Source organism: Notechis scutatus, chromosome 1 (assembly GCF_049901735.1).
Source record: "Notechis scutatus isolate UNSWTSFEM ecotype Mainland chromosome 1, rNotScu1.2, whole genome shotgun sequence".
Classification (NCBI taxonomy): Eukaryota; Metazoa; Chordata; class Lepidosauria; order Squamata; family Elapidae; genus Notechis; species Notechis scutatus.
Genome location: NC_142009.1, coordinates 339151723 through 339162229, shown reverse-complemented (window position 1 = coordinate 339162229; position 10507 = coordinate 339151723). Strand labels below are relative to the sequence as shown.

The following is a 10507-nucleotide window of genomic DNA, read 5'->3' as shown; positions in this document are numbered from 1 at the left end:
TTGTTTTGAATCCCACCACTGGTCTCAATGTCTTGTTTATATTGTGGTGACCCAAACTGGATGCAGCATTCCAAGTATAGCTGTACTAAGGCTTTGTAAAGTGGTACTAACAAAGTCTCAATATGGCCAAACTTAGAATACTGCATCCAATTCTGGTCATCACAATATGAAAAAAAACAGGTCCCAAAGATGTGAGGAAAAGTGTCAAAAAAAGATGGCACTGCAATTGTGCTGTCAAATTCCCGCCCTTTTTGCATGCATTCCCGAAGTGTACTTGTTAAGGAAAAAAGATGGCTTGAGTAAAGTGGAATACCACTGAGAAAATGATAATGAGTATGTTGCAGGTTTTCTGCCACTTCAGGTAGAGAAACATTTTTGTATGCTGGGGGGAAAAATAAAAAGAAGCAGAAATTGTTGGTATCTATGGAGATTCTCAGTCATCCAGGTCATGGCTGTCCCAAGGGTGATTTTTCAAGAGGCAACTGGACTTTCTGGTTTTTCCTTGAAGATGTTTCACTTCTCATCCAAGAAGCTTCTTCAGCTCTGACTGGATGGTCAGGAATGGAAGGATTTATACTCCTTGCAGACAGCTGGTCATTTGCATCCTTTTAGCGAGTTGTTGGGGTTGCTTGGAGATTGAGTCACTTGGCTGCAGACAAGAAGTCTCCAAACACATTGGCATTACTCTGGCTGCAGGACCTGTATTCTATCCCCCAGTGAGATCCTGGGAATTGTAGTTTGCAGAATATAAAAATGCTAACAAGAAACCTGGACCAGCTTGCAAGCAAAGCCTGATGGGGATATCTTAGTCTCCCACAAGTGAGGGTTAGCTCATTTCCAAAGATTTTGTGTTGAATCCAGAACAAATGTGCTTTCAAACTCAAAACTGGATATCTAACATTTGAAACAATTTCAACCCCATTTTTTTTATGCTGCTTCTTTCTCTGAATTATTTTCTCAACCTTCAAACAACCTTTTCAGATTGGGACTATGACATCAATTATTTAGCTGGTCCCAACATGCATAAGTGCACCAACGTGCCTACCGTCCCTGTCCTATTGTTTCTTTTATTTTTATTTTTATTATATGTATCCATGTATTCATAACTATGTTTTTACTTATACCTATTATCTTGTAGGCAATTGACAAATAAAAATAAAATAAAAATCTGGCAGATCACAGGCAAGAGAAGGCCTGAGTTGCACTAGCCAGGTGGGCTGCCACATAAATTAACTGAAAGGCATAAATGCTGGTACTGCACCAAAAGAAAGACACACATGTCATTCTGGAATCTGAATGGGTTTCCTGACCAGCTGGACCGCATCTCTTCTGCCAGATCTCATTCACCTTCTGTTTGATGTCAAAAGGCATTGTGATGACCAAGGTCAAATAGAAGGAGAACTGCAGGAGGTAGTAGCCATAAAGGCTCGGATGGAGAGGCTGCAATGCATAAATGAAGAAAAATGGTGTCATGTAATTCCAATTCTCAGTTTCTGAAGTGAAGACAATATCGTAGTACTGTGTTCATGGTTGGAGCATTCTAGGAGTTGAAGTCCACAACTCTGAAAGTTGTCAAGTTTGAGAAATACTGTCCTAGATAGCCTCCATGTTCATGTCTCCCATCAGCCTTCTCTTCATTAGCCTAAACCAGGGGTGTCAAATCAAGGCCCACGGGCTGAATGCACCTTACCGGGTGGTTAGATCGGGCCCATGGGAACAATGAAAGACTGGCCTGCAGTTCCTCTGCCATCAAAAAGAGAGCTCAGGAGGGCAGTCGAGAGCTGTATTTTCACTGGCAGAAGGTTGCAGGAGGCCATCTCAGCCAGAAATGTAGCTTGGGAGCCTGTTTTCGCTAGCATAGCACTTGGGCCACCACAGGTGCCCCTGGTATGAGTGACATTGAGCTGGCCAAGCCCATCATGCCCACGCCCACCCCGGCCCCCAAGGTCAAGCACAACCTCAATACAGCCCACAATGAAATCGAGTTTGACACACCTGGCTGGAACATACATACCTCTGCTAGTCAATCATCATGCATTTTATCTTCTGGACTCCATACCATCTCTGTTGCTCTCCTCTCAATTTTTCTAGTGTCTCAACATTTTTTTGGCATCATGATACCTAGAATCGGACATGGTATCCCAAATGTTAGCAATTCCCCCATGTTAGTGTCATTCACAAATTTGATGAGGACCCCCTTCCATATTCTCATCTAGGTGATTGATGAAGAAATTGAAGAGCACTAGGGGCCAAGACCATATTTCCAGTCTTCTGGCAGGTTCCCCATGTTCCAGGAGCTCTGAAACATTTCCTTCAGTGATTCTGAGATAACATCTGCCAACTCCTTCAGTATTCTGAGATGTAAACTATCTGGTCCTGGATATTTCAACTCCTCCAAAGCAGATAGGTGTTCTCTTACCAAACCCTTGCCTATCCCTGACCTGCAATCTTATTCTGCCTCCCATGGTGCTACTTCTGATAGCTTGTACTGGTTTTTTTCTTCTTTTGTATAAAGATGGATGCAAAAAAGGAATTAACCATTTCTGCTTTCTCCCAGCTGCCCAACCTGTTTTTGGCAACATCTCCCATTAGTGGAATGATCAGTTCCTTAACTCTCATCTTGCTCATCTAGTCTGGCTATCGACTATTGAAGCATTCTCATATCCTATAATATACAAAAAGGAACAAACAGTTAGATATGGTGAAATATTGAATGAAAAGGGTGAACTTAAAACTATGCAAAAACTAGAGGAACAAGGTATAAAGATGAATTGGTTTTCATATGCCCAAATACACTCAAGGTATGATAAAGATTCTAAAACAGAAGGTTTCTATGATAAACTGACTGATTTAGATAAGATTTTGACAGGTACTGATGAAAAGGTGATTAAAAAATTGTATGGATATTTAGTAGAAATTAAACTAGAAGAAAAACAAGTTAAAGAAACTATGATTGCTTGGGGGAAGAATTTTGGATATGGGATCGATTTAGAGAAATAGCAAAAATTGTGGTCTCAAAATTATAAAATGACAATGTCAACAGCATATAAAGAAAACTTGTATAAGATGTTTTACAGGTGGCATTTCCCCCCAACAAGAATAGCAAGAATGTTCAAGAATAAATCCGAAAAATGTTGGAAATGTCATCAGACGCCTGGCTCATATTACCATATGTGACGGACTTGTGCGGATGCTAAAAAATACTGGACTAAAATCCACATGTGGTTGGAAAAAATGACAAAAAAAAAAAACATATAGACTTGAAACCAGAGATATTTTTATTGGGAATTTTACCTGAAATATATAGTAAAGACTTGAAATACCTGATTGTAAATGTATTAACAGCGGCTAGGATTGTATTTGCTAAAAAGTGGAAAAATGAGAAAATACCATCACAGGAGGAAATCATTAAGAAAATATTGGAATGTGCTGAAATGAGTAGATTGACATTTGAAACTAGAGAACAAGAGGATAAACAATTTTATAAAATTTGGGATCTTTTCTATCAATGGTTAGACAATAAAGTACAGTAATGAATTATGTAGACTTTTAGAAAATAATAAATATACAAAGATGTACTTCTTTCTTATTATATCTACAAAATGATTTTAGGATAGATTTGGGTTGGTAATATGAACTGTTATAAGATCTAAGTAAATTATGGTTATCTTGTAAAACATGAATGAATAAAAGTATAGTCAAATGATTAATAATGATACTAAGGTATTTAATTTTTGATTGACAATATGAGATTATATGTAATGTAATTGTAATTGAAGACTACGAAATGGAAGCACAAAACAATTTGTGAACCAACCGGCACACTGTATGTACACCTATGGAAGATAGCTTGGTGTTTTTATGTTTTGTTTGTTTATGTTTGTTTTTAAAAACCAATAAAATTTGGGGAAAAAATTACTTGTTCATTAAAGATGGGCTTCTTCTTTGTCTGAGTCTTCTTGTTCTGCAGGCATTTCTTGTTGTTTCTCATAATTCCAGATCTCCATTTCTAAGAATTGAAATATGAAGCCAAAAGAACCTCTCCCTTCTTGTGCATCTTCTTTGTACTTTTTAAGTTCCATTTTCAGTTCATCTAAAAGTAGTGCCATTTTAAACACTTTTAAACAACCACCCGATTGATTTTAGTCATTCAAATACAATAAGCAAAAATCCAGAGATCAACAAATAATCCAAATACTCCCAAGCGGTTTCTTCATGCTTCTTTTTTCCACTTTCTCTTCCTGGGGTTCTACTATTTTGTTGCCAAGTTTCAGTTAAAATGTATCTTTTAGAAGTCTTGTTGAGGTTTTACTGTAAATTCCTTTTAATTCCAGGCAGTCTCCTCCCTTTTTTCCAGATCCTGCCCTTTTATTCTTTTTATCTCCTTTCCTGCTTTTAAAAGCTTTTAAGTATCCAAAAATCTTTATTATCCCTTTGACATTTTATTTTCAGCTTAAATACCTATTGATGTCAAAGTGGATTTTTTTCCCCAATTTCTTATTTAAATCTCTTAGCTATCAGTATAGGGAAAGGGAGAGAAGAAAAAAACAAATATTTTCCCTTTTCTCTCTCCTTCGCTGCTTCAAAGTCTTCTTTGGGAACAATGTTACTTTTTTTTAGTTTAAATTCCAGGGTACCTTAATTGTTGCTTTTGCAGTTTAACCCAGTCAACCAAAACTTTCTCTTCTTATCTTCCTCCTGCACATTCTTTTCCAGTCGAGTTCTTCTTTGAGGTGGCCATTTCTGACCACCGCTACAACAGCCTTCGGGAAAGGGAGTAATGGCCAGCTGAGGAGGAGAGATGCGGCTCTCCTCAACCCTGCTGGCAGTCTCCCCCCTCTTCACCACAGGGTGGCTTAGCCTTGAAACCAGCCGGCTCGGGGCGCTCCAGCGGCGAGCATGGATCAAAACCATGCACAAACGCGGTTTTAGACTGTCCGTGAAGAGGCTCAAACTGGAAGTCCTCCTAAATAACTGGATTTCTTTTGAAGCTTGGCCTGAGGCTCATGATTTAATTAGGGCATTAATCAGACCCCTGACAGTTTATCCTTTGAGCTGAAAACTGCCCATTGTCCCTCTGAGAGCAAGATGAGTGGATATCTACCTGCAAACCTGTAGAGAAGAAACTCACCTTTTGGGGATTTTTCCTCCACTTTGTGTAAAAAGCTTCCAGGATCAGGTTTGGAGAAGGTTTCCTCCTCATTTTTTCTTGCAAACCCATTTTTTTGCTCATGGGGATGATGATTTTCCTGGAAAAGGCAACAGCTTCAGTCAGGCAAATGAACACTGGCTAACGTTCTACACCAGGGGTATCAAACTTGTGCTGTCACGTTGACATCACATGACATATCATGTTTTTTTAAAAACTCTTTGGGTGGCCAGCACATGATGCATCCAGCCTGTGGGCCGAGAGTTTGACACCCCTGGCAATGTCAAGATCATCTCCAAGGAGACCCACAGTGACCAAAGGGGAGTGACTTCTACAACATAAGTTCTACACTTAGGCAGGAAAAAGCAAATGTATAGGTACAGGTGAAAGCAAGCAAATGTATAAGTATAGGTTAGGTGAAACTTGGCTTAATGCTGGTAATTGTGATAGGGATCTTAGAATCCTGGTGGACCATCACTTAAACATGAGCCAATGGTGTGCGGCAGCAGCCAAAATAGCCAATGTAATCCTAGGCTGCATTTAATAGAGGCATAGAATCACAGTTACATGACATTATGCTATCACTTTACAAAAGGTGCCAGATTTTGATGTTCCTTATCAATATTTGTCTCCTCTGAACAGGATCTGTACCCAACATGGTGTCTTCCAGGACTCGTTGTTTAAGTGGGGTCTTGTCTCTGCCCCTCACTGTGACTGTGGTGCTCCTCAAGCAAAATATCCATCACATTGTGTCCAAATGTCCATCAAGAACTTACACAGGCCCAATGTCTGATTTTTGCAACATGGACCACACTGTCCTTGAATGGCTGGGTGGATTGGACATTAACATTTGAACCACTATAAGTCCATATATTTTCCATATGCTAAATAAAATAAAAACCACTTTACAAAGCCTTAGTAAGACCATAATTGGAATATTGTGTCCAGTTCTGGTCACCATGAATTTAAAAAATGTTGAGGCTCTGGAAAGAGTGCAGAAAAAAAGCAACAAAAATAATTAGAGGGCTGGAGGCTAAATGATATCAGGAACATTTACAGGAATTGGATATGTCTAGCCTAATGAAAAGAAGGACTAGGGGGAACATGACAGCAGTGTCCCAATATTTGAGAGACTGCCACAAAGAAGAGGGGAGGGGGGATCAATTTATTCTGAAGGCAAGACAAGAAGCAATGGATGAAAGCTAATCAAGTAAAGAAGCAACCTATAACTAAGGAGAAATTTCCTGACAGAATAATTAACCAGTGGAACAACTTGCCTCCAGAAATTGTGGTTGCTCTATCACTAGAGGCTTTCAAAAGGAGACTGGACAATCATTTACCTGAAATGGTATTGGGTCTCCTGCTCGAGCAGAGGGTCAGACTAGATGACCTCCAAGGTTCCTTTCAACTCTATTATTCTCTGTTCTCTGTTCTAAATGTAAAAGGTCCTTGGCTTTCTTGTTCCATTCTTGTTCCATTCAAGAATAGGCACATGAAACCAATGCAAAGAATGCAAGTCTGCCGAACATAACCTGCGATTTTAAAAAGTGGTGAAATCTAACAAACTAATAATAAAAAATAGTTATACTGGAATGAAATAATTTTTAAATAATAGTGATTAGAATCACGCTTGAAAAAAGAACCCTATAATATTAATATGCGGTAGCACAAATTCAACCTTTAACCTATTAAAATGGATGGATTAAATACTTGACAGAGAAGAAACATATCACACTGTATTCTTCACTTTAAGGAAATTTAGAAAATGGATAAAGAGCATAAAATCTGGAACGCATTCTTTTTTTTTTTTATAAAAAAGTTTTATTGATTTTAACAACAAACACAAACACATAGAACATAAGACATAACATAAAAACATAATCATTCTCCATAAGTTTACAAGCAGTGTATCGGTTGGTTTACCACTCCTTTTTGTGCATCCATTTCATAGTCATCATAATAATTATGTTGCATAATAACTCATATCATCACTCAACAACCATATATCCCAATATCACTATTGAACAGTCATTTGACTGTAATTTAACTAATTCATACTTAAGCGAGATAACTATAGTTTAATTAATTTATTTTATAACAGATCATAAAATCATACCAAATCTATCTTAATAAAATATTCTTAAAATATTATCAAAACCAAAAAAAATGTATATTCGTTATATCCTAGATTTCTAAATATTCTATTATTATATTGTATTATCTAACCATTGATAAAAAAGATCCCAAACTTCATAAAATTGTTTATCTTCTTGTTCTCTAATTTCAAAAGTCAATCTACTCATTTCAGCACATTCCAATATTTTCTTAATGATTTCTTCCTCTAACGGTATTCTCTCACTCTTCCAATTTTTAGCAAATACAATCCTAGCCGCTGTTAATACATTTACAATCAAATATTTTAAATTTTTATTATATGTATCAGGTAAGATTCCCAATAAAAAAATCTCCGGTTTCAAGTCTATATGTTTCTTTGTCATTTTTTCCAACCATATGCGAATTCTAGTCCAGTATTTCCTGGCCTCCTCACAAGTCCACCACATATGGTAATATGAACCAGGAATCTGATGACATTTCCAGCATTTTTCAGATTTGTTCTTAAACATTCTTGCAATTCTTGTCGGGGGAAAATGCCACCTATAAAACATCTTATACAAATTTTCTTTATATGCTGTTGACAGTGTCATTTTATAATTTTGAGACCACAACTTTTGCCATTTCTCTAAATCAATCCCATATCCAAAATTCTTCCCCCAAGCAATCATTGTTTCTTTAACTTGTTCTTCCTCCAATTTAATTTCCAACAAATAATTATATAATTTTTGATCACTTTTTCATCAGTACCTGTCAAAATCCTATCTAAATCAGTCAATTTGTCATAAAATCCTTCCATTTTAGAATCTTTAAGATACCTTGAATGTATTTGCGCATATGAAAACCAATTCATCTTTATACCTTATTCTTCTAAATTTTGCATCATTTTAAGTTCACCCTTTTCATCTAGTAATTCCCCATATCTAACTGTTTGTTCCTTCTTATAGGTTATAGGATAAGAAAAAGCTTCCATAGTTGATAACCAAACTGGGATTTTCAAATAACATTGTTTCTTAATTTTCTCCCAATTCAACCATAACGATTCCCATATATAATGCCTTCTAAAATAACCCTGTGATTTAGTTCCCTTATACCATAGAAAAGCATGCCAACCCAATAATAAATCATGTCCTTCTAATGCCAACAATCTAGTCTTTCTTAACGTTATCCATTCTTTAGCCCACATTAAATTTGCAGCTTGATAATACAACTCCCAATTAGGAAGGCCAAAACCTCCTCTAATTCTAGCATCCTGTAAGAGTTTTAATTTTATTCTCGCTTTCTTACCTTGCCATATATACTTCAACACAATTTTATTTAATTCTTCAAAGTAGTCCTTACCTAACCTAATTGGTATTGTTTGAAACAAATATAAAATTCTAGGTAAAATATTCTTCTTAATTGTTGAGATTCTACCTATCAATGACAATTGTAAGTTTTCCCATTTTTTCAGATCAGATGCTATCTGCTGTTTAAGTTTAATATAGTTATTCTCTTTCAGTGTAGTACATCTTGACGTCAAATATATCCCCAAATATTTAACTTTATTCGTAACTTGAATTTTCAATAGGTCTGTCAGCTCTTCTCTTTGTCTTAATAAAATGTTCTTTGTCAAAATCTTTGTTTTGTCTTTATTTATTTTCAAGCCAGCCATCTCACCATACATCTCTATCTTTTCCAATAGTTTTAAAGCTGTCTCTAGAGGATCTTCCAAAATAAAGACCAAGTCGTCTTCAAAGGCTTGCAATTTGAATTCCTCCTTTTTAACTTTCATTCCTTTTATATTTGTATCCTCTCTAATATTTTTATTTAACACTTCTAAAGTCAATACAAATAACAAAGGAGATAATAGACATCCTTATCTTGTACCTTTTTTAATGTTAATAGAGTCTGTGAGTTCTCCATCTATCATTACTTTTGCCGTTTGCTTATAATATATGGCTTCTATTGCTTGAATAAATTTTCTAGCAAAGCCCATCTGTTCCAATAATAATAGCATAAATCTCCAATTCACATTATCAAATGCCTTTTGGGCATCTAAGAATATCAAAGCCATTTGTTTTTCAGGGTGCGCCTCATAATATTCCAATGTATCCAGGATTATCCTCATATTGTCTTTAATTTGTCTCTTTGGTAAAAAACCGTTCTGATCAGGGTGAATAAAATTATTTAAGCCTCTCTGCCAAGATTGAAGCAAAGATTTTATAATCTGCATTCAATAAGGAAATAGGTCTATAGTTCTTAATTTGTAATGGGTCAACCCCTTCTTTTGGTATAAGTGTAATATAAGCTTCTGACCATGTTTTAGGTATTTTCTTATTTACCATAACTTCATTCATGACTTCTAATAGTGGAGTGCTCAACGATTCTTGTAGTGTTCTATAAAATTCTGGCGGGAGACCAGCTGGTCCTGGTGCTTTTCCATTGTTCTGTCTGTTAAGTGCTTCAGTTAATTCCATCATTGTTATAGCACTTTCTAGCATTTCCCCAGTTTCATCCGGTATCTTAGGTAGGTTAGCATTTTGTAAATACTGTTTAATTTTTTCCTCATCGAGATCCTCCTGTTTATATAATTGTCCATAAAAGTCTCGAATGATTGCCTTTTTCTCTTTATTACCATAACATATTTGATCTTGATTGTCTATTAACTGTAATATTTTCCTTGATTCTTTCTCTTTTCTCAATTTATATGCTAACCATCTACCTGGCCTATTTGCATCTTCAAAATAGTTCTGTTTAACAGTTCTAATTTTTTGTGCCAGTTCTTCTTTCTCTGCTTGATCCATTTTATGTTTAATTATATCCATTTTAAGTTTAATATCTTTTTTCTGTGGCGTTTTTTGTAATTCTTTTTCCAGTTTTTTATGGTCATCTTCTAGAGCTTTAATCATTTGCCTCTTCCTAATGTTCTTTTTCTTTGTATAGTCTATTATTAATCCTCTTGCATATGCCTTCATTGTATCCCAAACATTCTGTATTGAAGTATCCTCTTTTTTGTTTTCATTAAAGAAGAAGGCCAATTCTTTTTCCATCCATTGTGTAAAGTTTTTTTCTTTTAAAATAGTATTATTTAATGTCCATCTAGATCTTCTTTTTTGTCCTTTCCATTTAATTATCATTGGGACGCATTCTTTTATACCAGAAGCAGTGGTGGCAGCTACGAGTTTGCCTGGGTTCAGGTGAATGGCTGGTTTGGCGAACTGGCAAATCCCACCCCTGGCTGGCCCCACCCACCACACCTGCCCC

The 10507-nt window shown here is 36.2% G+C and overlaps 1 long non-coding RNA gene across 1 annotated transcript; it reads right to left on the bottom strand.

Annotated features, from left to right (window-relative positions):
• Positions 1 to 6947: 6947 nt before the first annotated feature.
• LOC148133610 (uncharacterized) lies at positions 6948 to 9066 on the bottom strand. The gene is made up of 2 exons (XR_015746987.1): positions 8549 to 9066; positions 6948 to 7815 (listed from the first exon to the last, which is right to left on the bottom strand). It is a non-coding gene; the product is annotated as an uncharacterized LOC148133610 (long non-coding RNA).
• Between the last annotated feature and the right edge of the window lie 1441 nt (positions 9067 to 10507).